General features: G+C 41.6%; 1 long non-coding RNA gene across 2 annotated transcripts; it reads left to right on the forward strand.

The window, feature by feature from the left end:
• The first annotated feature begins 9,735 nt into the window (after positions 1-9,735).
• On the forward strand, positions 9,736-26,760 carry LOC135320746 (uncharacterized). Of its 2 annotated transcripts, XR_010380024.1 has the most exons (6): positions 9,736-10,432; positions 15,132-15,701; positions 20,402-20,971; positions 25,671-26,240; positions 26,381-26,487; positions 26,721-26,760. It is a non-coding gene; the product is annotated as an uncharacterized LOC135320746 (long non-coding RNA). The 2 variants fall into 2 exon arrangements; XR_010380023.1 differs by lacking the exon at positions 9,736-10,432 and having other exon boundaries at positions 15,005-15,701.
• Positions 26,761-27,263: the final 503 nt, after the last annotated feature.

The following is a 27,263-nucleotide window of genomic DNA, read 5'->3' on the forward strand; positions in this document are numbered from 1 at the left end:
TTCTCTTACCTCTTTCCTTTTGTTCAGATCTGTATACACAGTACAAACGGAGGGAAGAGTGTCCATGATCAGTTTATGGATTCACACCTTTTTAAACTTTCTAACAGTTCACAGTACACAGAGACCCACTCAAGGAAACTCATGTTTGTGTAATATCCATTCACCCAGATTACATATCCGTCTGTTGCTTTCTGCTGAAACACCCACACTCTCAGAACATGGATCCATTTGTTTCATGGGGCTGAAATTCCTAGAAATGGAACCAATCCCAACGTGCACTTTCCTGTCTGTCTCCTTTGCACTTAGTTCAGTTTTGCAGAGCTACTTGTCTTTGTTATAGGCTTATGCCACTTCTTCTCTACGTAGGGTAGAATTAGGCATTCGTTCATCCTGTTGGAAGACTTGTAATTTTATATCACGTTCTATGACCCACAATTTTTCAAAACCGTCATTAGGGTTGGCTCATGATATGCACTTCTGTATCAGTATCTATGAATAGTAATGTGCGCGTCTGTTTTCTGAATATAAGTTTGTTGAGTACATGCTAACTGCGATAATATTTCGATGCGTGCTGAATGATCCTTGACATCACTTTAAGTATTTTGTATTGAATAATCATGGTTTTTTGGTATATGTCAGTCAACTGTAACCTTTTGGTGTTTGTTTGTTTGTCTGATTGTTTTGCAAACACATTAGGCCATGCATCACTCCTTTTGTTTCAGGCAGACAGTCATGTAAGCTGATTCACATAAGATAGTGCTTAAAATCACCTATGATTTCCGGCTACCCTCTCCCGTCTTTAGGATTTTGATGTGCTCCTTGCCTTCTTCTTCTTACTTATTTGCAAATCAGGCTCTTCTTGCATTTGCAATAATGGTTTTGTTATTTCCATTTCATCTTGCTACTTTTCTACTCAGGGTAGGATTCTCAATTTTTGTTTTAGGATCAGTCTCAAACTGCTGAATTCTTTTCAAGTTTGCCGGTCAGTGAAATTCCCTATCTCTGACGTTGTTATTAACGGCGGTCATTTGGCATAGGCTACCCTAGATTGCAGCTTTTTCTCATTCAGGATATGGTCTATGTCCTCGCAATTCTCCCCTTGCTGCAAAATTTCTGCCGAGATATCATCTGAAACCCCTCTGGAAGTTCTTTGGTGACTAAGTTGCTTTCCTCAAGGTGCATTTTACATCACTGGGATGATCATGAAATTTTTTTATTTGAATTCTAAAGCTGCTTGATGGTCTATTGGTATTCCACCTCTTTTGGACATTGTGTACTTCCTGAATTCGTATAGATGATACTTTTTTGGCTCTCAGCAAGTTTCATTCTGATTTTTCTACAAATTCCTTTTCAGAATTTATTCTTTTATCTCTTGCTTTTCCATTTGGGAATCCTATGAGTCCTATTCTTACCTGCTTTTCCTTAACCCAGGATTTAACAGTGATGTTATCATTGGTTTGCACTTGCTTTTCTGTGTCTTCTTCTGATGGAGGGATTTCAGTTCCCCTGTCCTCACAGTCATTCACGAGTCCCTCTGCATTATTTAGTCTGCTTAGGATTGACTTTAGCCCAGTTTTTATCTCATCCATTGAGTTTTCTGATACTATTGGTTTCTTCTTTACGGTTTCTCTTCCCCTTTTCTGGTATTCTTCCTTTTGTGATTCTGAGGCACTGTGGTTCATCAGTGTTTTCCTCACCTCCATTTTCAGAGCTTGCTCTGTTATGGTTTTGCAGTCTAGTTGTTTGAAAGCTTATTTTTTGGGCCTTCAATCTCTTTGGAACTGAAAATGGTACTTCCTGTTTCTTTTACTATACTTCATTTACTCTACATTTCAGGTACTATCATGTATCTAGTATACACTTATAGGGCTTGGTTAAGTGCAAACTTTAGAGTCTTTGGTGTACGCAATTCCAAGTTATTTCTGTGAAGACAATTTTCCCTAGACCTTGATGCCATGCCCTGTTCCTGTGTGTGTTGTCTGGTATATCTCTAAATCCTGGTGTTGCCTTTGTTGTGATGAACACACCATACTCATTCAGTTAGTAGAACCTCATTTTTATTACAATAATCTCACAATTCTGAAAGGGCACAGGGCACTTCCTCTAGTGGAAATGAAGCTTCTATAGGTTTTCAGCTCTGCATTCTTCTGTATGACATTTTGAAATGTCTCCAAATCAGCCAACATAGAGTGCGCTTGCACTTTCTACTGCCATGGGAATGTCCCAAAGTTACCAGTTCTTCCCAGAGCTTCTCTGTCTACAGAAACACCAGGTGAAGCATATGTATAAATGTCATACTTCAGGGCCTGCTGGGATGATCCCGAAAACCGACCTATGTTTACTTGGTGCAGTACACTGTCAGTGCCGTCCAAAATGTAGCATCTGCATTTGGGTGATAATGCTGTAAGAAATGCTTCATCTTCTCATGCTGTGGACTTTGACCACTCTTCCTTGTTCTCTCATTCTTGATTAATGGGTTCACGAAGGCAACCACAGAGCTGTTCCGCATCCTCTGCCTCAAACCAGACTGTAATCCCAATCCAGGTTTTGATTATATCAGATTCTAAATCTTCTAATACAGATTTCAAACCCAATACCCCCTGGAACACTCAGTCTAGATGCATGATACCTCTGATTGAGCCCCACGTGTGCTCTATTGGCAAAATGTCAAATTGGTCTCTGGTCCTGCAGATGCAGTGGATGTGGCCATAGGAAATATCAATAAACTCAACCTAATGCGCCAGTGCTGTTGCTGTCTCCCTGAGGTAACAGTTCTCTTTGCTCTCTTGAAAGTACCCACCAAAACCCACAACGCACTCTAGATCCCTGAGTTCTGTGAGGGCCATCATCCGTAGCCCTATCCCACTTTTTCCGCTGTCTTTGCTAGATCAGATTTGGCATCTCGGATCTTGGTCTCAGATTCAATTGTGGGTATATTTTGAGCTGATTTCTTTGAGTTCTGTCAGCCAAGCATCTGCTGTGCACTCTTCTAACACTCAGCGCATCACCTTCAATCCCATGCCTGCTGCCCACTTGAGAGGTTGCTTCCAAGGAAAACAGAGTTTCACCTTTGATGCTCCATTACCAGAGGTCAGATCCTGCACTGGTTTCCATTCTCTACTTTGCCTTTTCCTGCTTCCAGGATTTCTGTCGCCTCATCCTGTCTTTGGAAGTAACAGAACACTTTTCCGCAAGTGTCCTTTGCCAAGGGACGGTTGATTGGATGTTTACATTGTTTTGTATATGGTAGCTAGTGAGAACAGTTTGCAGTGGTTCTCTGCCTAATGGGCACCGATAAATCAACACTTTTCACAAATAATTCACAGAAATTGGATATTTGTATTGCACCGTTTTCTTTACAGCCATGGTCGGAAAGTTTGTCAGAAGACACCAGCTGTGACATTATGTTGATAAGGCAGTTGCAGGCTTTAAGAAGATTAATAGTATCGATTTACGTGTTTTGGGATTTATATGAAATTGAAGTTAGTTTTTGAAAATTACCAAATCAACGTAGAAGCCAGACTTGAAAATATCTGTTATATTTTGTCAGCTCTAAGGGAAAAACAGACAGATTCAATGAAAATAGCAGTCCAAAATTTTGAAGGGGACATGCCAACCCTTTTCTCTTGAAGCCTCCAACAACAAAAGGATCAATGAAATAACTATTGGAACCATGAAATAACCCCCAACCTGGGTTTCCCTTGTGCATGTGGTGCCCTTTATTCCCAATGACACATACTAAGCAATGTTGGCATTTCAAATTGTAACATTATTCTCTAGGAATATAAAAGAATATCTAAATAGAATATACAAATTTAGGCTTGATTCCAAAAGCACCTAGAGGCATTTAACTATGAGAAACCTGCTGCAGCTATGCTAGGCTATTGAGAAACAGGTGTTCTCCTATCAGTGCTGAGAAGGCTTAATCATCCGATCATGTTGGGTAAAGCAATTTAACACAACCATGTCTGCACCTCCAAGTTATATTGAACACGAGGCTTGAAGGAAGGGAAAGACGGTCCACAAAACTTGTGTCTTTAATGTGTTTGGCGACTTTTACAGTTCAGTTCACTATCTGACTTCTAATATTTTCATGTACTGTCTTGAGAAACTGAGGCCTAATTCATATACAACTTCAGTCAAAGATTCCTCAAACTTCCCACACTCCTTTCAGCCCAAAGAATACATAAAACCAGCATTTGCTGAATCTAGGGGAAGGTAATCATTTCATTGTGTGAGCTAAGTATTCAATTCCTATCTATTTTAGTCGAGAGTATTTGACCTTTAAGGATTTCACTGTTGTTCACCGAGTGTGAAGTAGGAGGAACTCTGATTCTAGAATGGGCTTGCTCTACTCCTACTGGATTCATTGCAGCTCAGGTTCTGATCCTTTGTAATGGATGACTGAGTGGAGTGGCGGGGAGAGCATGTGATTGATAGCTAGGCACAAACGTGGGAATTGGCTTACCTGGGCTTGGTGCATTTCGGTCTGAATGATTCGTAAATGCCCCTTGGGATGTGTGGATTCTCACGACCTCTTCCAAGAACATGAGCGCTTTTATCATCTCTGCCATCTCTTCTCTTTTAGATGTCAGGAATCTTGGACCCGTTCTTGGAGCTGAGAATCGAGCAAATTTCTCAAGGGCACGTTGACACTCCGTATGTTTCTGCCAGTATCACCGAGGTTCAGTAGCTCTCATGAAGGTCTTTCGAGCCTGGTATGCTCTAGAGATGTCTGCATGCCGATATTCTCCACTGTAGCAGAACAACTCTCATCAATGTGTTCGCACATCTCCTCAATCCATGCTGCCAGCTTTTCTGCCAGCTTCTCTTACTGTCTCCCATAAAGTCGACGTCAACATGACTGGGCAAGTCTGAAAACACCTCGGAGCCTCACAAGTAAGCTGATGACAGGCAGATCTTCCACTGTCTGCCAGTTCAAATTCTGGAAACTGACCCGTGAACTCAGGTATTTGGGCAGCAGCAGTGTCTCGAAATTACTCAGCTACCCGAACAAAAGACCTAAGCCAATCTCCACATAGGGCAGCAGACCCACCATCAAAGTGATCCACCCACAGAATTCTGCCCAGTTACATTGGATCCACCAGCCGCAAGAAGCCTCGTGGTTCACACCAACATTCCACCTGGAATCCAACAGGTAACTGCCATCCCCAGGGGTTGATGCATCAAGTCCGTGTTGGGGGTGATGCTGCATTAGACGAGAGTTTCCTAAGTGAAATGTGATTCTATCCAGAAGTGTCCCATGGTCCTTTACTCTTCCCTCTTTCCTTTTGTTCAGATCTGTATACACAGTGCAAACGGAGGGAAGTGTGTCCATGTTCATTTTATGGATTGAAACCTCTTTAAACTTTCTACAGTTCACAGTACACTGAGACCCACTCAAGGAAACTCATGTTTGTGTAATATCCATTCACCCAGATTACATATCCGTATGGTGCTTTCTGCTGAAACACCCACACTCTCAGAACATGGATCCATTTGTTTCATGGGGGCTGAAATTCCTAGAAATGTAACCAATCCCAACGTTCACTTTCCTGTCTGTCTTTTTTGCACTTAGTACAATTTCGCAGAGCTACTTGTCTTTGTTAAAGGCTTATGCCATTTCTTCCCTACGAAGCTTAGAATATGGCATTCATTCAGCTTCTTGGAAGACTTATAATACTATATCCCGTTTTATGACCCACATTTATTCAAAACCGTCATTTTTGTTGGGTCACGATATGCGCTTCTGGATCAGTATCAATGAATAGTAATGCATGCATCTGTTTTCTGAATACAAATGTTTTGAGTACATGCTAGCCGCGATACTGGGTCGATGCGTGCTGAATGATCCTTGACATCACTTTGAGTATATTGTTTTCAATATTCATGGTTTTTTGGTATATGTCAGCCAACTGTAACCTTTTGGTTTTTGTTTGTTTGTCTGATTGTTTGTATGTTTTGCAAACACATGAGGCCATGCATCTCTCCTTTTGCTTCAGACAGTCATGTAAGCTGATTCACTAAAGATAGTGCATAAAATCACCTATGATTTCCTGCTACCTTCTCCCATCTTTAGGATTTTGATGTCCTCCTTGCCTTCTTCTTCTTAGTGCTTTGCAACTCAGGCTCTTCTTGCATTTGCAATAATGGTTTCGATATTTCCATTTCATCTTGCTACTTTTCTACTCAGGGTAGAATTCTAAATTTTTGTTTTAGGATCAGTCTCAAACTGCTGAATTCTTTTCAGGTTTGCTGGTCAGTGAAATTCCCTAGCTCTGCCGTTGTAATAAACGGCGGTCATTTGGCATAGGCTACCCTAGATTGCAGCTTTTTCTCATTCAGGATATGGTCTATGTCCTGGCACTCCTCCCAGTGCTGCAAAATTTCTGCCGTGATATCAGCTGAAACCCCTCTGGAGGTTCTGTTGTGACTAAGTTGCTTTCCTCAAGGTGCATTTTACATCACTGGGATGATCATATACTTTTTTTATTTGAATTCTACAGCTGCTTGTTGGTCTATTGGTATTCCACCTCTTTTGGACGCTGTGTACTTCCTGAATTCGTATAGACGATACTTTCTTGGCTTTCAGCAAGTTTCATTCTGATTTTTCTACATATTCCTTTTCAGAATTTTTTATTTTATCTCTTGCTTTTCCATTTGGGAATCCTATGAGTCCTATTCTAATCCTGCTTTCTCTTTACCCAGGATTCAAGAGTGATGTTAGCTTTGGTTTGCACTTTCTGTTCTGTTCCTTTTTCTGATCGAGGGTTTTCTGTTCCCCTGTCCTCACAGACATTCACGAGTCCCTCTGCATTATGTAGTCTGCTTAGGATTGAACTTAGCCCAGTTTTTATCGCATCCATTGTCTTTTCTGTTTTTATTATTTTCTTCTTTACACTTTCTCTTCCCCTTTTATGGTATTCTGCCTTTTGTGATTCTGAGGCACAGTTGTTCATCAGAGTTTTCCTCACCTCTATTTTCAGAGCATGCTCTGGTAACGTTTTGCAGTCTAGTTGTGTGAAAGCTTATTTTTTGGGCCTTCAATCTCCTTGGAACTGAAAATTGTACATCCTGTTTATTTTACTATACTTGTTTTACTCTACATTTCAAGTAATTTCATGTATCAAATATAGACTTATAGGGCTTGGTTAAGTGCAATCTTTAGACTCTTTGGTGTATGCAATTCCATGGTATTTCTGAGAGGAAAATTTTCCCTAGACCTTGATGCCATACCCTGTTCCTGTGTGTGTTGTCTGGTATATCTCTAAATCCTGGTGTTGCCTTTGTTGTGATGAACACACCATACTCTTTCAGTTAGTAGAACCTCATTTTTATTACACTAATCTCACAATTCTGAAAGGGCACAGTCCACTTCCTCTAGTGGGAATGAAGCTTCTATAGGTTTTCAGCTCTGAATTCTTCTGTATGTCATTTTGAAATATCTCCAAAACAGCCAACAGAGAGTGCACTTGTACTTTCTAATGCCATGGGAATGTCCCAATGTTACCAGTTCTTCCCAGAGCTTCTCTGTCTACCGAAACACCAGTGGAAGCATATGTATGGATGTCACACTTCAGGGCCTGCTGGGATTATCCCGCAGACCGACCTATGTGTCCTCGGTGCAGTACTCTGTCAGTGCCGTCCAAAATGTAGCTTCCGCATTTGGGTGATAATGCTGTAAGCAATGCTTCATCTTCTCATGCTGTGGACTTTGACCACTCTTCCTTGTTCTCTCATTCTTGAGTCATGGGTTCACGATGGCAACCACAGAGCTGTTCCGTATCCTCTGCCTCAAACCAGACAGTATTCCCAATCCAGGTTATGAATGTAGCAGATCCTAAATCTTTTAATACTGATTTCAAACCCAACGACCCCTGGAACCCTCAGTCCAGATGCATGATTCCTCTGATTGAGCCCCACACGTTCTCTATTGGCAAAATGTCAAATTGGACCCTTGTCCTGCAGATGCAGCGGATGTGGCCATAGGACATATCGATAAACTCAACCTCACGCACCAGTGCGGTTGCTGTCTCACTGAGATCACAGTTATGTTTGCTCTCTTGAAAGTACCCAACAATACCCACAACGCACTCTAAATCCCTGAGTTCTGCGTGTGCCATCATCCGTAGCCCTATCCCTCTTTTACCGCTGCCTCTGCTAGCTCAGATTTGGCAGCTCGGATCTTGGTCTCAGATTCAATTGTGGGGATATTTTGAGCTGATTTCTTTGAGTTCTGTCAGCCAAGCATCTTCTGTGCACTCTGCTAATACTCAGCGCATCACCTTCAATCCCATGCCTGCTGCTCGCTTGAGAATGTGCTTCCAAGGAAAACAGAGTTTCACCTTTGATGCTACAATACCAGAGGTCAGATCCTGCACCGGTTTCCTTTCTCAAATGTGCCATTTCCTGCTTCCTTTTTTTTGAGGCCTCATCCTGTCTTTGGAATTAACAGACCACTCTTAGGCAATTGTCCTATGCCAAGGCCTGGGTGAGTGGATGTTTACAAAGTTTTGTGTATGGGAGCTAGTGAGAGCAGTTTGCACTGGTTCTCTGCCTACTGGACATCGATAAATCAACACTTTTCACAAATAATTCACAGGAATTGGATATTTGTTTAGCTCCGTTTTCTTTACAGCCATGGTCGGAGGGATTGTCCGATGACTCCAGCTTTGACATTATGTTGACAAGGCAGTTGCAGTCTTTAAGAAGTTTAATAGTATTAATTTACGTGTTTTGGGATTTATATGAAAGTGAAGTTAGTTTTTGAAAATTACCTCATCAACCTAGAAGCCAGACTTTTCAATTTTTGTAACATTTTGTCAGCTCTAAGGAAAAACCAGGCAGACTCAATGTAAAATAGCAGTCCAAAAGTTTGAAGGGGACATGCCAACTCTTTTCTCTTTAAGCATCCAACAACAATAGGAACCATTAAATACCTATTGGAACCATGAAATAACCCCCAACCTGTGTTTCCCTTGTGCACCTGGTGCCCTTTACTCCCAATGACACATACTAGGCAATGTTAGCATTTCAAGGGGTAACATTCCTCTCTAGGAATATACAAGAAAATCTGCACAGAATATATATATTTAGGCTTGATTCCAAAAGCACCTAGAGGCATTTAACTTTGAGAAACCTGCTGTAGCTATGCTAGGCTATAGAGAACCAGGTGTTCTTCTATCAGTGCTGAGAACGCTTAATCATCTGATCATGTTGGATAAAGCAATTTAACACAACCAAGTCTGCACATCCAAGATATAGTGCACCCGGGGCTTGACGGAAGTGAAAGACGGTCCACATAACCTGTGTCTTTAATGTGTTTGGCGACTTTTACAGTTCAGTTCACTATCTGACTTCTAATATTTTCCTGTACTGTCTTGAAAAACTGAGGCCAAATACATGTTCAAGTTCAGTCAAATATTCCACTCACTTACCACACTCCTTTCAGCCCAGAGAATACATAATCCCAGCATTTCCTGAATCTACGGCAAGGTCATCATTCCTTTGTGTGAGCTAAGTGTTCAATTCTTATCTATTTTAGTCGAGAGTATTTGACCTTTAAGGAGTTCACTTTTAACCGAGTGTGAAAGAGGAGGTACTCTGATTCTAGGAGGGGATTGCTCTCCTAATACTGGATTCATTGCAGCTCAGGTTCTGATCCTTTGAAATGGATGTCTGAGTGGTGTGGAAGGAAGAGCATGTGATTGATAGCTATGCACAAACCTGGGAATCGGCTTACTTGGGCTTGGTGCATTTTGGTATGAATGATTCATAACTGCCCCTTGGGATGTGTGGATTCTCATGAACTCTTCCAATAACATGAGCGCTTTTATCATCTCTGCCATCTCTTCTCTTTTAGACATCAGTAATCATGGACCCATTCTTGGAGCAGAGAATCGAGTAAATTTCTCAAGTACAAGTTCACACTCAGTATGTTTCTGCCAGTATCAGCGTGGTTCATTAGCTCTCATGAATTTCTTTCGACCCTGGTATGCTCTAGAGATGTCTCCATGACTATATTCTTCACTGTAGCAGAACAACTCTCATCAATGTGTTCGCACGTCTCCTCAGTCCATGCAGCCAGCTTTTCTTCCAACTTCTCTTCTTGTCTCCAATAAAGTCGACGTCAACAAGAATGGGCAAGTCTGAACGTACCTCGGAGCCTCAGCATTAATCTGATGACAGGTAGTTCTTCCACTGTATGCCCTTTCAGATTCTGGAAACTGACCCGTGAACTCAGGTCTTTGGGCAGCAACAGTATCTCCAACTTACACAGCTTCCCGAACCAAAGACTTAAGCCAATCTCCACATAGGGCGGCAGCCCCTCCATCATACTGATCCACCAACAGAATTCTGCCCAGTTACATTGGATCCACCAGCCGCAACAAGCCTCATGGTACACACCAGCATTCTACCTGGATTCCAACCGGTAAGTGAGATTCACAGTGGTTGATGCATTAAGTCAGTGTTGGGGGAGAGGCTGCTTTAGACGAGAGGTTCCTAAGTGAAATGTGATTATATCAACAAGGGTCCCATGGTCTTTTCTCTTCCCTCTCCTTTTTTTCAGATCTGTATACACAGTAAAAACGGAGGGAAGTGTGTCCATGTTCAGTTTATCGATTGACAGCTCTATAAACTTTCTAACAGTTCACAGTACATAGAGACCCACTCCAGGAAACTCATGTTTGTGTAATATCCATTCATCCAGATTACATATCCGTATGTTGCTTTCTGCTGAAACACCCACACTCTCAGGATATGGATCCATTTGATTCATGGGGGCTGAAATTCCTAGAAATGTAACCAATCCCAACGTGCACTTTCCTGTCTGTCTCTTTTGCACATAGTACAATTTCGCAGAGCTACTTGTCTTTGTTAAAGGCTTATGCCATTTCTTCCCTACGAAGCGTAGTATATGGCATTCATTCATCCTGTTGGAAGACTTATAATACTATATCCCATTCTATGACCCACACATATTCAAAACCGTCATTTTTTTGGGTCACGATATGCACTTCTGGATCAGTATCTATGAATAGTAATGCACGCATCTGTTTTCTGAATACAAATGTTTTGAGTACATGCTAGCCGCGATACTGGGTCGATGCGTGCTGAATGATCCTTGACATCACTTTGAGTATATTGTTTTCAATATTCATGGTTTTTTGGTATATGTCAGCCAACTGTAACCTTTTGGTTTTTGTTTGTTTGCCTGATTGTTTGTATGTTTTGCAAACACATGAGGCCATGCATCTCTCCTTTTGCTTCAGACAGTCATGTAAGCTGATTCACTAAAGATAGTGCTTAAAATCACCTATGATTTCCTGCTACCTTCTCCCATCTTTAGGCTTTTGATGTCCTCCTTGCCTTCTTCTTCTTACTGCTTTGCAACTCAGGCTCTTCTTGCATTTGCAATAATGGTTTCGATATTTCCATTTCATCTTGCTACTTTTCTACTCAGGGTAGGATTCTAAATTTTTGTTTTAGGATCAGTCTCAAACTGCTGAATTCTTTTCAGGTTTGCTGGTCAGTGAAATTCCCTAGCTCTGCCGTTGTAATAAACGGCGGTCATTTGGCATAGGCTACCCTAGATTGCAGCTTTTTCTCATTCAGGATATGGTCTATGTCCTGGCACTCCTCCCAGTGCTGCAAAATTTCTGCCGTGATATCAGCTGAAACCCCTCTGGAGGTTCTGTTGTGACTAAGTTGCTTTCCTCAAGGTGCATTTTACATCACTGGGATGATCATATACTTTTTTTATTTGAATTCTACAGCTGCTTGTTGGTCTATTGGTATTCCACCTCTTTTGGACGCTGTGTACTTCCTGAATTCGTATAGAAGATACTTTCTTGGCTTTCAGCAAGTTTCATTCTGATTTTTCTACATATTCCTTTTCAGAATTTTTTATTTTATCTCTTGCTTTTCCATTTGGGAATCCTATGAGTCCTATTCTAATCCTGCTTTCTCTTAACCCAGGATTCAACAGTGATGTTACCTTTGGTTTGCACTTGCTGTCCTGTTCCTTCTTCTGATCGAGGGATTTCTGTTCCCCTGTCCTCACAGTCATTCACGAGTCACTCTGCATTATGTAGTCTGCTTAGGATTGACTTAGCCCAGTTTTTATCGCATCCATTGTCTTTTCTGTTTTTATTATTTTCTTCTTTAGACTTTCACTTCCCCTTTTATGGTATTCTGCCTTTTGTGATTCTGAGGCACAGTTGTTCATCAGTGTTTTCCTCACATCTATTTTCAGAGCATGCTCTGGTAACGTTTTGCAGTCTAGTTGTGTGAAAGCTTATTTTTTGGGCCTTCAATCTCCTTGGAACTGAAAATGGTACATCCTGTTGATTTTACTATACTTTTTTACTCTACATTTCAAGTAATTTCATGTATCAAATATAGACTTATAGGGCTTGGTTAAGTGCAATCTTTAGACTCTTTGGTGTATGCAATTCCATGGTATTTCTGTGAGGAAAATTTTCCCTAGACCTTGATGCCCTACCATGTTCCTGTGTGTGTTGTCTGGTATATCTCTAAATCCTGGTGTTGCCTTTGTTGTGATGAACACACCATACTCTTTCAGTTAGTAGAACCTCATTTTTATTACACTAATCTCACAATTCTGAAAGGGCACAGTGCTCTTCCTCTAGTGGGAATGAAGCTTCTATAGGTTTTCAGCTCTGAATTCTTCTGTATGTCATTTTGAAATATCTCCAAAACAGCCAACAGAGAGTGCACTTGTACTTTCTAATGCCATGGGAATGTCCCAATGTTACCAGTTCTTCCCAGAGCTTCTCTGTCTACCGAAACACCAGTGGAAGCATATGTATGGATGTCACACTTCAGGGCCTGCTGGGATTATCCCGCAGACCGACCTATGTGTCCTCGGTGCAGTACTCTGTCAGTGCCGTCCAAAATGTAGCTTCCGCATTTGGGTGATAATGCTGTAAGTAATGCTTCATCTTCTCATGCTGTGGACTTTGACCACTCTTCCTTGCTCTCTCATTCTTGAGTCATGGGTTCACGATGGCAACCACAGAGCTGTTCCGTATCCTCTGCCTCAAACCAGACAGTATTCCCAATCCAGGTTATGAATGTACCAGATCCTAAATCTTTTAATACTGATTTCAAACCCAACGACCCCTGGAACCCTCAGTCCAGATGCATGATTCCTCTGATTGAGCCCCACACGTTCTCTATTGGCAAAATGTCAAATTGGACCCTTGTCCTGCAGATGCAGTGGATGTGGCCATAGGACATATCGATAAACTCAACCTCACGCACCAGTGCGGTTGCTGTCTCACTGAGGTCACAGTTATGTTTGCTCTCTTGAAAGTACCCAACAATACCCACAACGCACTCTAAATCCCTGAGTTCTGCGTGTGCCATCATCCGTAGCCCTATCCCTCTTTTACCGCTGCCTCTGCTAGCTCAGATTTGGCAGCTCGGATCTTGGTCTCAGATTCAATTGTGGGGATATTTTGAGCTGATTTCTTTGAGTTCTGTCAGCCAAGCATCTTCTGTGCACTCTGCTAATACTCAGCGCATCACCTTCAATCCCATGCCTGCTGCCCGCTTGAGAATGTGCTTCCAAGGAAAACAGAGTTTCACCTTTGATGCTACAATACCAGAGGTCAGATCCTGCACCGGTTTCCTTTCTCAAATGTGCCATTTCCTGCTTCCTTTTTTTTGAGGCCTCATCCTGTCTTTGGAATTAACAGACCACTCTTAGGCAATTGTCCTATGCCAAGGCCTGGGTGAGTGGATGTTTACAAAGTTTTGTGTATGGGAGCTAGTGAGAGCAGTTTGCACTGGTTCTCTGCCTACTGGACATCGATAAATCAACACTTTTCACAAATAATTCACAGGAATTGGATATTTGTTTAGCTCCGTTTTCTTTACAGCCATGGTCGGAGGGATTGTCCGATGACTCCAGCTTTGACATTATGTTGACAAGGCAGTTGCAGTCTTTAAGAAGTTTAATAGTATTAATTTACGTGTTTTGGGATTTATATGAAAGTGAAGTTAGTTTTTGAAAATTACCTCATCAACCTAGAAGCCAGACTTTTCAATTTTTGTAACATTTTGTCAGCTCTAAGGAAAAACCAGGCAGACTCAATGTAAAATAGCAGTCCAAAAGTTTGAAGGGGACATGCCAACTCTTTTCTCTTTAAGCATCCAACAACAATAGGAACCATTAAATACCTATTGGAACCATGAAATAACCCCCAACCTGTGTTTCCCTTGTGCACCTGGTGCCCTTTACTCCCAATGACACATACTAGGCAATGTTAGCATTTCAAGGGGTAACATTCCTCTCTAGGAATATACAAGAAAATCTGCACAGAATATATATATTTAGGCTTGATTCCAAAAGCACCTAGAGGCATTTAACTTTGAGAAACCTGCTGTAGCTATGCTAGGCTATAGAGAACCAGGTGTTCTTCTATCAGTGCTGAGAACGCTTAATCATCTGATCATGTTGGATAAAGCAATTTAACACAACCAAGTCTGCACATCCAAGATATAGTGCACCCGGGGCTTGACGGAAGTGAAAGACGGTCCACATAACCTGTGTCTTTAATGTGTTTGGCGACTTTTACAGTTCAGTTCACTATCTGACTTCTAATATTTTCCTGTACTGTCTTGAAAAACTGAGGCCAAATACATGTTCAAGTTCAGTCAAATATTCCACTCACTTACCACACTCCTTTCAGCCCAGAGAATACATAATCCCAGCATTTCCTGAATCTACGGCAAGGTCATCATTCCTTTGTGTGAGCTAAGTGTTCAATTCTTATCTATTTTAGTCGAGAGTATTTGACCTTTAAGGAGTTCACTTTTAACCGAGTGTGAAAGAGGAGGTACTCTGATTCTAGGAGGGGATTGCTCTCCTAATACTGGATTCATTGCAGCTCAGGTTCTGATCCTTTGAAATGGATGTCTGAGTGGTGTGGAAGGAAGAGCATGTGATTGATAGCTATGCACAAACCTGGGAATCGGCTTACTTGGGCTTGGTGCATTTTGGTATGAATGATTCATAACTGCCCCTTGGGATGTGTGGATTCTCATGAACTCTTCCAATAACATGAGCGCTTTTATCATCTCTGCCATCTCTTCTCTTTTAGACATCAGTAATCATGGACCCATTCTTGGAGCAGAGAATCGAGTAAATTTCTCAAGTACAAGTTCACACTCAGTATGTTTCTGCCAGTATCAGCGTGGTTCATTAGCTCTCATGAATTTCTTTCGACCCTGGTATGCTCTAGAGATGTCTCCATGACTATATTCTTCACTGTAGCAGAACAACTCTCATCAATGTGTTCGCACATCTCCTCAGTCCATGCAGCCAGCTTTTCTTCCAACTTCTCTTCTTGTCTCCAATAAAGTCGACGTCAACAAGAATGGGCAAGTCTGAACGTACCTCGGAGCCTCAGCATTAATCTGATGACAGGTAGTTCTTCCACTGTATGCCCTTTCAGATTCTGGAAACTGACCCGTGAACTCAGGTCTTTGGGCAGCAACAGTATCTCCAACTTACACAGCTTCCCGAACCAAAGACTTAAGCCAATCTCCACATAGGGCGGCAGCCCCTCCATCATACTGATCCACCAACAGAATTCTGCCCAGTTACATTGGATCCACCAGCCGCAACAAGCCTCATGGTACACACCAGCATTCTACCTGGAATCCAACCGGTAAGTGAGATTCACAGTGGTTGATGCATTAAGTCAGTGTTGGGGGAGAGGCTGCTTTAGACGAGAGGTTCCTAAGTGAAATGTGATTATATCAACAAGGGTCCCATGGTCTTTTCTCTTCCCTCTTTCCTTTTTTTCAGATCTGTATACACAGTAAAAACGGAGGGAAGTGTGTCCATGTTCAGTTTATCGATTGACAGCTCTATAAACTTTCTAACAGTTCACAGTACATAGAGACCCACTCCAGGAAACTCATGTTTGTGTAATATCCATTCATCCAGATTACATATCCGTATGTTGCTTTCTGCTGAAACACCCACACTCTCAGGATATGGATCCATTTGATTCATGGGGGCTGAAATTCCTAGAAATGTAACCAATCCCAACGTGCACTTTCCTGTCTGTCTCTTTTGCACATAGTACAATTTCGCAGAGCTACTTGTCTTTGTTAAAGGCTTATGCCATTTCTTCCCTATGAAGCGTAGTATATGGCATTCATTCATCCTGTTGGAAGACTTATAATACTATATCCCGTTCTATGACCCACACATATTCAAAACCGTCATTTTTTTGGGTCACGATATGCACTTCTGGATCAGTATCTATGAATAGTAATGCACGCATCTGTTTTCTGAATACAAATGTTTTGAGTACATGCTAGCCACGATACTGGGTCGATGCGTGCTGAATGATCCTTGACATCACTTTGAGTATATTGTTTTCAATATTCATGGTTTTTTGGTATATGTCAGCCAACTGTAACCTTTTGGTTTTTGTTTGTTTGCCTGATTGTTTGTATGTTTTGCAAACACATGAGGCCATGCATCTCTCCTTTTGCTTCAGACAGTCATGTAAGCTGATTCACTAAAGATAGTGCTTAAAATCACCTATGATTTCCTGCTACCTTCTCCCATCTTTAGGCTTTTGATGTCCTCCTTGCCTTCTTCTTCTTACTGCTTTGCAACTCAGGCTCTTCTTGCATTTGCAATAATGGTTTCGATATTTCCATTTCATCTTGCTACTTTTCTACTCAGGGTAGGATTCTAAATTTTTGTTTTAGGATCAGTCTCAAACTGCTGAATTCTTTTCAGGTTTGCTGGTCAGTGAAATTCCCTAGCTCTGCCGTTGTAATAAACGGCGGTCATTTGGCATAGGCTACCCTAGATTGCAGCTTTTTCTCATTCAGGATATGGTCTATGTCCTGGCACTCCTCCCAGTGCTGCAAAATTTCTGCCGTGATATCAGCTGAAACCCCTCTGGAGGTTCTGTTGTGACTAAGTTGCTTTCCTCAAGGTGCATTTTACATCACTGGGATGATCATATACTTTTTTTATTTGAATTCTACAGCTGCTTGTTGGTCTATTGGTATTCCACCTCTTTTGGACGCTGTGTACTTCCTGAATTCGTATAGACGATACTTTCTTGGCTTTCAGCAAGTTTCATTCTGATTTTTCTACATATTCCTTTTCAGAATTTTTTATTTTATCTCTTGCTTTTCCATTTGGGAATCCTATGAGTCCTATTCTAATCCTGCTTTCTCTTAACCCAGGATTCAACAGTGATGTTACCTTTGGTTTGCACTTGCTGTTCTGTTCCTTCTTCTGATCGAGGGATTTCTGTTCCCCTGTCCTCACAGTCATTCACGAGTCCCTCTGCATTATGTAGTCTGCTTAGGATTGACTTAGCCCAGTTTTTATCGCATCCATTGTCTTTTCTGTTTTTATTATTTTCTTCTTTAGACTTTCACTTCCCCTTTTATGGTATTCTGTCTTTTGTGATTCTGAGGCACAGTTGTTCATCAGTGTTTTCCTCACATCTATTTTCAGAGCATTCTCTGGTAACGTTTTGCAGTCTAGTTGTGTGAAAGCTTATTTTTTGGGCCTTCAATCTCCTTGGAACTGAAAATGGTACATCCTGTTGATTTTACTATACTTTTTTACTCTACATTTCAAGTAATTTCATGTATCAAATATAGACTTATAGGGCTTGGTTAAGTGCAATCTTTAGACTCTTTGGTGTATGCAATTCCAGGTATTTCTGTGAGGAAAATTTTCCTTAGACCTTGATGCCCTACCATGTTCCTGTGTGTGTTGTCTGGTATATCTCTAAATCCTGGTGTTGCCTTTGTTGTGATGAACACACCATACTCTTTCAGTTAGTAGAACCTCATTTTTATTACACTAATCTCACAATTCTGAAAGGGCACAGTGCTCTTCCTCTAGTGGGAATGAAGCTTCTATAGGTTTTCAGCTCTGAATTCTTCTGTATGTCATTTTGAAATATCTCCAAAACAGCCAACAGAGAGTGCACTTGTACTTTCTAATGCCATGGGAATGTCCCAATGTTACCAGTTCTTCCCAGAGCTTCTCTGTCTACCGAAACACCAGTGGAAGCATATGTATGGATGTCACACTTCAGGGCCTGCTGGGATTATCCCGCAGACCGACCTATGTGTCCTCGGTGCAGTACTCTGTCAGTGCCGTCCAAAATGTAGCTTCCGCATTTGGGTGATAATGCTGTAAGTAATGCTTCATCTTCTCATGCTGTGGACTTTGACCACTCTTCCTTGCTCTCTCATTCTTGAGTCATGGGTTCACGATGGCAACCACAGAGCTGTTCCGTATCCTCTGCCTCAAACCAGACAGTATTCCCAATCCAGGTTATGAATGTAGCAGATCCTAAATCTTTTAATACTGATTTCAAACCCAACGACCCCTGGAACCCTCAGTCCAGATGCATGATTCCTCTGATTGAGCCCCACACGTTCTCTATTGGCAAAATGTCAAATTGGACCCTTGTCCTGCAGATGCAGTGGATGTGGCCATAGGACATATCGATAAACTCAACCTCACGCACCAGTGCGGTTGCTGTCTCACTGAGATCACAGTTATGTTTGCTCTCTTGAAAGTACCCAACAATACCCACAACGCACTCTAAATCCCTGAGTTCTGCGTGTGCCATCATCCGTAGCCCTATCCCTCTTTTACCGCTGCCTCTGCTAGCTCAGATTTGGCAGCTCGGATCTTGGTCTCAGATTCAATTGTGGGGATATTTTGAGCTGATTTCTTTGAGTTCTGTCAGCCAAGCATCTTCTGTGCACTCTGCTAATACTCAGCGCATCACCTTCAATCCCATGCCTGCTGCCCGCTTGAGAATGTGCTTCCAAGGAAAACAGAGTTTCACCTTTGATGCTACAATACCAGAGGTCAGATCCTGCACCGGTTTCCTTTCTCAAATGTGCCATTTCCTGCTTCCTTTTTTTTGAGGCCTCATCCTGTCTTTGGAATTAACAGACCACTCTTAGGCAATTGTCCTATGCCAAGGCCTGGGTGAGTGGATGTTTACAAAGTTTTGTGTATGGGAGCTAGTGAGAGCAGTTTGCACTGGTTCTCTGCCTACTGGACATCGATAAATCAACACTCTTCACAAATAATTCACAGGAATTGGATATTTGTTTAGCTCCGTTTTCTTTACAGCCATGGTCGGAGGGATTGTCCGATGACTCCAGCTTTGACATTATGTTGACAAGGCAGTTGCAGTCTTTAAGAAGTTTAATAGTATTAATTTACGTGTTTTGGGATTTATATGAAAGTGAAGTTAGTTTTTGAAAATTACCTCATCAACCTAGAAGCCAGACTTTTCAATTTTTGTAACATTTTGTCAGCTCTAAGGAAAAACCAGGCAGACTCAATGTAAAATAGCAGTCCAAAAGTTTGAAGGGGACATGCCAACTCTTTTCTCTTTAAGCATCCAACAACAATAGGAACCATTAAATACCTATTGGAACCATGAAATAACCCCCAACCTGTGTTTCCCTTGTGCACCTGGTGCCCTTTACTCCCAATGACACATACTAGGCAATGTTAGCATTTCAAGGGGTAACATTCCTCTCTAGGAATATACAAGAAAATCTGCACAGAATATATATATTTAGGCTTGATTCCAAAAGCACCTAGAGGCATTTAACTTTGAGAAACCTGCTGTAGCTATGCTAGGCTATAGAGAACCAGGTGTTCTTCTATCAGTGCTGAGAACGCTTAATCATCTGATCATGTTGGATAAAGCAATTTAACACAACCAAGTCTGCACATCCAAGATATAGTGCACCCGGGGCTTGACGGAAGTGAAAGACGGTCCACATAACCTGTGTCTTTAATGTGTTTGGCGACTTTTACAGTTCAGTTCACTATCTGACTTCTAATATTTTCCTGTACTGTCTTGAAAAACTGAGGCCAAATACATGTTCAAGTTCAGTCAAATATTCCACTCACTTACCACACTCCTTTCAGCCCAGAGAATACATAATCCCAGCATTTCCTGAATCTACGGCAAGGTCATCATTCCTTTGTGTGAGCTAAGTGTTCAATTCTTATCTATTTTAGTCGAGAGTATTTGACCTTTAAGGAGTTCACTTTTAACCGAGTGTGAAAGAGGAGGTACTCTGATTCTAGGAGGGGATTGCTCTCCTAATACTGGATTCATTGCAGCTCAGGTTCTGATCCTTTGAAATGGATGTCTGAGTGGTGTGGAAGGAAGAGCATGTGATTGATAGCTATGCACAAACCTGGGAATCGGCTTACTTGGGCTTGGTGCATTTTGGTATGAATGATTCATAACTGCCCCTTGGGATGTGTGGATTCTCATGAACTCTTCCAATAACATGAGCGCTTTTATCATCTCTGCCATCTCTTCTCTTTTAGACATCAGTAATCATGGACCCATTCTTGGAGCAGAGAATCGAGTAAATTTCTCAAGTACAAGTTCACACTCAGTATGTTTCTGCCAGTATCAGCGTGGTTCATTAGCTCTCATGAATTTCTTTCGACCCTGGTATGCTCTAGAGATGTCTCCATGACTATATTCTTCACTGTAGCAGAACAACTCTCATCAATGTGTTCGCACGTCTCCTCAGTCCATGCAGCCAGCTTTTCTTCCAACTTCTCTTCTTGTCTCCAATAAAGTCGACGTCAACAAGAATGGGCAAGTCTGAACGTACCTCGGAGCCTCAGCATTAATCTGATGACAGGTAGTTCTTCCACTGTATGCCCTTTCAGATTCTGGAAACTGACCCGTGAACTCAGGTCTTTGGGCAGCAACAGTATCTCCAACTTACACAGCTTCCCGAACCAAAGACTTAAGCCAATCTCCACATAGGGCGGCAGCCCCTCCATCATACTGATCCACCAACAGAATTCTGCCCAGTTACATTGGATCCACCAGCCGCAACAAGCCTCATGGTACACACCAGCATTCTACCTGGAATCCAACCGGTAAGTGAGATTCACAGTGGTTGATGCATTAAGTCAGTGTTGGGGGAGAGGCTGCTTTAGACGAGAGGTTCCTAAGTGAAATGTGATTATATCAACAAGGGTCCCATGGTCTTTTCTCTTCCCTCTTTCCTTTTTTTCAGATCTGTATACACAGTAAAAACGGAGGGAAGTGTGTCCATGTTCAGTTTATCGATTGACAGCTCTATAAACTTTCTAACAGTTCACAGTACATAGAGACCCACTCCAGGAAACTCATGTTTGTGTAATATCCATTCATCCAGATTACATATCCGTATGTTGCTTTCTGCTGAAACACCCACACTCTCAGGATATGGATCCATTTGATTCATGGGGGCTGAAATTCCTAGAAATGTAACCAATCCCAACGTGCACTTTCCTGTCTGTCTCTTTTGCACATAGTACAATTTCGCAGAGCTACTTGTCTTTGTTAAAGGCTTATGCCATTTCTTCCCTATGAAGCGTAGTATATGGCATTCATTCATCCTGTTGGAAGACTTATAATACTATATCCCGTTCTATGACCCACACATATTCAAAACCGTCATTTTTTTGGGTCACGATATGCACTTCTGGATCAGTATCTATGAATAGTAATGCACGCATCTGTTTTCTGAATACAAATGTTTTGAGTACATGCTAGCCGCGATACTGGGTCGATGCGTGCTGAATGATCCTTGACATCACTTTGAGTATATTGTTTTCAATATTCATGGTTTTTTGGTATATGTCAGCCAACTGTAACCTTTTGGTTTTTGTTTGTTTGCCTGATTGTTTGTATGTTTTGCAAACACATGAGGCCATGCATCTCTCCTTTTGCTTCAGACAGTCATGTAAGCTGATTCACTAAAGATAGTGCTTAAAATCACCTATGATTTCCTGCTACCTTCTCCCATCTTTAGGCTTTTGATGTCCTCCTTGCCTTCTTCTTCTTACTGCTTTGCAACTCAGGCTCTTCTTGCATTTGCAATAATGGTTTCGATATTTCCATTTCATCTTGCTACTTTTCTACTCAGGGTAGGATTCTAAATTTTTGTTTTAGGATCAGTCTCAAACTGCTGAATTCTTTTCAGGTTTGCTGGTCAGTGAAATTCCCTAGCTCTGCCGTTGTAATAAACGGCGGTCATTTGGCATAGGCTACCCTAGATTGCAGCTTTTTCTCATTCAGGATATGGTCTATGTCCTGGCACTCCTCCCAGTGCTGCAAAATTTCTGCCGTGATATCAGCTGAAACCCCTCTGGAGGTTCTGTTGTGACTAAGTTGCTTTCCTCAAGGTGCATTTTACATCACTGGGATGATCATATACTTTTTTTATTTGAATTCTACAGCTGCTTGTTGGTCTATTGGTATTCCACCTCTTTTGGACGCTGTGTACTTCCTGAATTCGTATAGACGATACTTTCTTGGCTTTCAGCAAGTTTCATTCTGATTTTTCTACATATTCCTTTTCAGAATTTTTTATTTTATCTCTTGCTTTTCCATTTGGGAATCCTATGAGTCCTATTCTAATCCTGCTTTCTCTTAACCCAGGATTCAACAGTGATGTTACCTTTGGTTTGCACTTGCTGTTCTGTTCCTTCTTCTGATCGAGGGATTTCTGTTCCCCTGTCCTCACAGTCATTCACGAGTCCCTCTGCATTATGTAGTCTGCTTAGGATTGACTTAGCCCAGTTTTTATCGCACCATTGTCTTTTCTGTTTTTATTATTTTCTTCTTTAGACTTTCACTTCCCCTTTTATGGTATTCTGCCTTTTGTGATTCTGAGGCACAGTTGTTCATCAGTGTTTTCCTCACATCTATTTTCAGAGCATTCTCTGGTAACGTTTTGCAGTCTAGTTGTGTGAAAGCTTATTTTTTGGGCCTTCAATCTCCTTAGAACTGAAAATGTTACATCCTGTTGATTTTACTATACTTTTTTACTCTACATTTCAAGTAATTTCATGTATCAAATATAGACTTATAGGGCTTGGTTAAGTGCAATCTTTAGACTCTTTGGTGTATGCAATTCCAGGTATTTCTGTGAGGAAAATTTTCCTTAGACCTTGATGCCCTACCATGTTCCTGTGTGTGTTGTCTGGTATATCTCTAAATCCTGGTGTTGCCTTTGTTGTGATGAACACACCATACTCTTTCAGTTAGTAGAACCTCATTTTTATTACACTAATCTCACAATTCTGAAAGGGCACAGTGCTCTTCCTCTAGTGGGAATGAAGCTTCTATAGGTTTTCAGCTCTGAATTCTTCTGTATGTCATTTTGAAATATCTCCAAAACAGCCAACAGAGAGTGCACTTGTACTTTCTAATGCCATGGGAATGTCCCAATGTTACCAGTTCTTCCCAGAGCTTCTCTGTCTACCGAAACACCATTGGAAGCATATGTATGGATGTCACACTTCAGGGCCTGCTGGGATTATCCCGCAGACCGACCTATGTGTCCTCGGTGCAGTACTCTGTCAGTGCCATCTAAAATGTAGCTTCCGCATTTGGGTGATAATGCTGTAAGTAATTCTTCATCTTCTCATGCTGTGGACTTTGACCACTCTTCCTTGTTCTCTCATTCTTGAGTCATGGGTTCACGATGGCAACCACAGAGCTGTTCCGTATCCTCTGCCTCAAACCAGACAGTATTCCCAATCCAGGTTATGAATGTAGCAGATCCTAAATCTTTTAATACTGATTTCAAACCCAACGACCCCTGGAACCCTCAGTCCAGATGCATGATTCCTCTGATTGAGCCCCACACGTTCTCTATTGGCAAAATGTCAAATTGGACCCTTGTCCTGCAGATGCAGTGGATGTGGCCATAGGACATATCGATAAACTCAACCTCACGCACCAGTGCGGTTGCTGTCTCACTGAGATCACAGTTATGTTTGCTCTCTTGAAAGTACCCAACAATACCCACAACGCACTCTAAATCCCTGAGTTCTGCGTGTGCCATCATCCGTAGCCCTATCCCTCTTTTACCGCTGCCTCTGCTAGCTCAGATTTGGCAGCTCGGATCTTGGTCTCAGATTCAATTGTGGGGATATTTTGAGCTGATTTCTTTGAGTTCTGTCAGCCAAGCATCTTCTGTGCACTCTGCTAATACTCAGCGCATCACCTTCAATCCCATGCCTGCTGCCCGCTTGAGAATGTGCTTCCAAGGAAAACAGAGTTTCACCTTTGATGCTACAATACCAGAGGTCAGATCCTGCACCGGTTTCCTTTCTCAAATGTGCCATTTCCTGCTTCCTTTTTTTTGAGGCCTCATCCTGTCTTTGGAATTAACAGACCACTCTTAGGCAATTGTCCTATGCCAAGGCCTGGGTGAGTGGATGTTTACAAAGTTTTGTGTATGGGAGCTAGTGAGAGCAGTTTGCACTGGTTCTCTGCCTACTGGACATCGATAAATCAACACTTTTCACAAATAATTCACAGGAATTGGATATTTGTTTAGCTCCGTTTTCTTTACAGCCATGGTCGGAGGGATTGTCCGATGACTCCAGCTTTGACATTATGTTGACAAGGCAGTTGCAGTCTTTAAGAAGTTTAATAGTATTAATTTACGTGTTTTGGGATTTATATGAAAGTGAAGTTAGTTTTTGAAAATTACCTCATCAACCTAGAAGCCAGACTTTTCAATTTTTGTAACATTTTGTCAGCTCTAAGGAAAAACCAGGCAGACTCAATGTAAAATAGCAGTCCAAAAGTTTGAAGGGGACATGCCAACTCTTTTCTCTTTAAGAATCCAACAACAATAGGAACCATTAAATACCTATTGGAACCATGAAATAACCCCCAACCTGTGTTTCCCTTGTGCACCTGGTGCCCTTTACTCCCAATGACACATACTAGGCAATGTTAGCATTTCAAGGGGTAACATTCCTCTCTAGGAATATACAAGAAAATCTGCACAGAATATATATATTTAGGCTTGATTCCAAAAGCACCTAGAGGCATTTAACTTTGAGAAACCTGCTGTAGCTATGCTAGGCTATAGAGAACCAGGTGTTCTTCTATCAGTGCTGAGAACGCTTAATCATCTGATCATGTTGGATAAAGCAATTTAACACAACCAAGTCTGCACATCCAAGATATAGTGCACCCGGGGCTTGACGGAAGTGAAAGACGGTCCACATAACCTGTGTCTTTAATGTGTTTGGCGACTTTTACAGTTCAGTTCACTATCTGACTTCTAATATTTTCCTGTACTGTCTTGAAAAACTGAGGCCAAATACATGTTCAAGTTCAGTCAAATATTCCACTCACTTACCACACTCCTTTCAGCCCAGAGAATACATAATCCCAGCATTTCCTGAATCTACGGCAAGGTCATCATTCCTTTGTGTGAGCTAAGTGTTCAATTCTTATCTATTTTAGTCGAGAGTATTTGACCTTTAAGGAGTTCACTTTTAACCGAGTGTGAAAGAGGAGGTACTCTGATTCTAGGAGGGGATTGCTCTCCTAATACTGGATTCATTGCAGCTCAGGTTCTGATCCTTTGAAATGGATGTCTGAGTGGTGTGGAAGGAAGAGCATGTGATTGATAGCTATGCACAAACCTGGGAATCGGCTTACTTGGGCTTGGTGCATTTTGGTATGAATGATTCATAACTGCCCCTTGGGATGTGTGGATTCTCATGAACTCTTCCAATAACATGAGCGCTTTTATCATCTCTGCCATCTCTTCTCTTTTAGACATCAGTAATCATGGACCCATTCTTGGAGCAGAGAATCGAGTAAATTTCTCAAGTACAAGTTCACACTCAGTATGTTTCTGCCAGTATCAGCGTGGTTCATTAGCTCTCATGAATTTCTTTCGACCCTGGTATGCTCTAGAGATGTCTCCATGACTATATTCTTCACTGTAGCAGAACAACTCTCATCAATGTGTTCGCACGTCTCCTCAGTCCATGCAGCCAGCTTTTCTTCCAACTTCTCTTCTTGTCTCCAATAAAGTCGACGTCAACAAGAATGGGCAAGTCTGAACGTACCTCGGAGCCTCAGCATTAATCTGATGACAGGTAGTTCTTCCACTGTATGCCCTTTCAGATTCTGGAAACTGACCCGTGAACTCAGGTCTTTGGGCAGCAACAGTATCTCCAACTTACACAGCTTCCCGAACCAAAGACTTAAGCCAATCTCCACATAGGGCGGCAGCCCCTCCATCACACAGATCCACCAACAGAATTCTGCCCAGTTACATTGGATCCACCAGCCGCAACAAGCCTCATGGTACACACCAGCATTCTACCTGGAATCCAACCGGTAAGTGAGATTCACAGTGGTTGATGCATTAAGTCAGTGTTGGGGGAGAGGCTGCTTGAGACGAAAGGTTCCTAAGTGAAATGTGATTATATCAACAAGGGTCCCATGGTCTTTTCTCTTCCCTCTTTCCTTTTTTTCAGATCTGTATACACAGTAAAAACGGAGGGAAGTGTGTCCATGTTCAGTTTATCGATTGACAGCTCTATAAACTTTCTAACAGTTCACAGTACAAAGAGACCCACTCCAGGTAACTCATGTTTGTGTAATATCCATTCACCCAGATTACATATCCGTATGTTGCTTTCTGCTGAAACACCCACACTCTCAGGATATGGATCCATTTGATTCATGGGGGCTGAAATTCCTAGAAATGTAACCAATCCCAACGTGCAATTTCCTGTCTGTCTCTTTTGCTCTTAGTACAGTTTTGTAGAGCTACTTGTCTTTGTTTTAGTCTTATGCCATTTCTTCTCTTCCTAGGTTAGAATATGGCAGTCATTCATCCTGTTGGAATTCTTGTAAGTCTATATCCTTTTCTATGACCCCTGTTGTTGAAAACCGTCATTTGGTTTGGGTCAAGATATGCACTTCTGGATCAGTATCTATGAATAGTAATGCACGCGTCTGTGTTCTGAATAGAATAGTTTTGAGTACATGCTAGCCGCGATACTGGGTCGATGCGTACTGAATGATCCTTGACATCACTTTGAGTATTTTGTTTTTAATAATCATGGTTGTTTGGTATATGCCAGCCAACTGTAACCTTTTGGTGTTTGTTTGTTTGTCTGATTGTTTATTTTGCAAACACATTAGGCCATGCATCTCTCCTTTTGCTTCAGATTGTCATGTAAGCTGATTCACTTAAGACACTGCTTAAAATCTCCTATGATTTCCTGCTACCCTCTCCCATCTTTAGGATTTTGGTGTCCTCCTTGCCTTCTTCTTCTTACTTCTTTGCAACTCAGGCTCTTCTTGCATTTGCAATAATGGTTTTGTTATTTCCATTTCATCATGCTACTTTCC

Source organism: Camelus dromedarius, unplaced genomic scaffold, assembly GCF_036321535.1.
Source record: "Camelus dromedarius isolate mCamDro1 unplaced genomic scaffold, mCamDro1.pat HAP1_SCAFFOLD_114, whole genome shotgun sequence".
NCBI classification, from domain to species: domain Eukaryota; kingdom Metazoa; phylum Chordata; class Mammalia; order Artiodactyla; family Camelidae; genus Camelus; species Camelus dromedarius.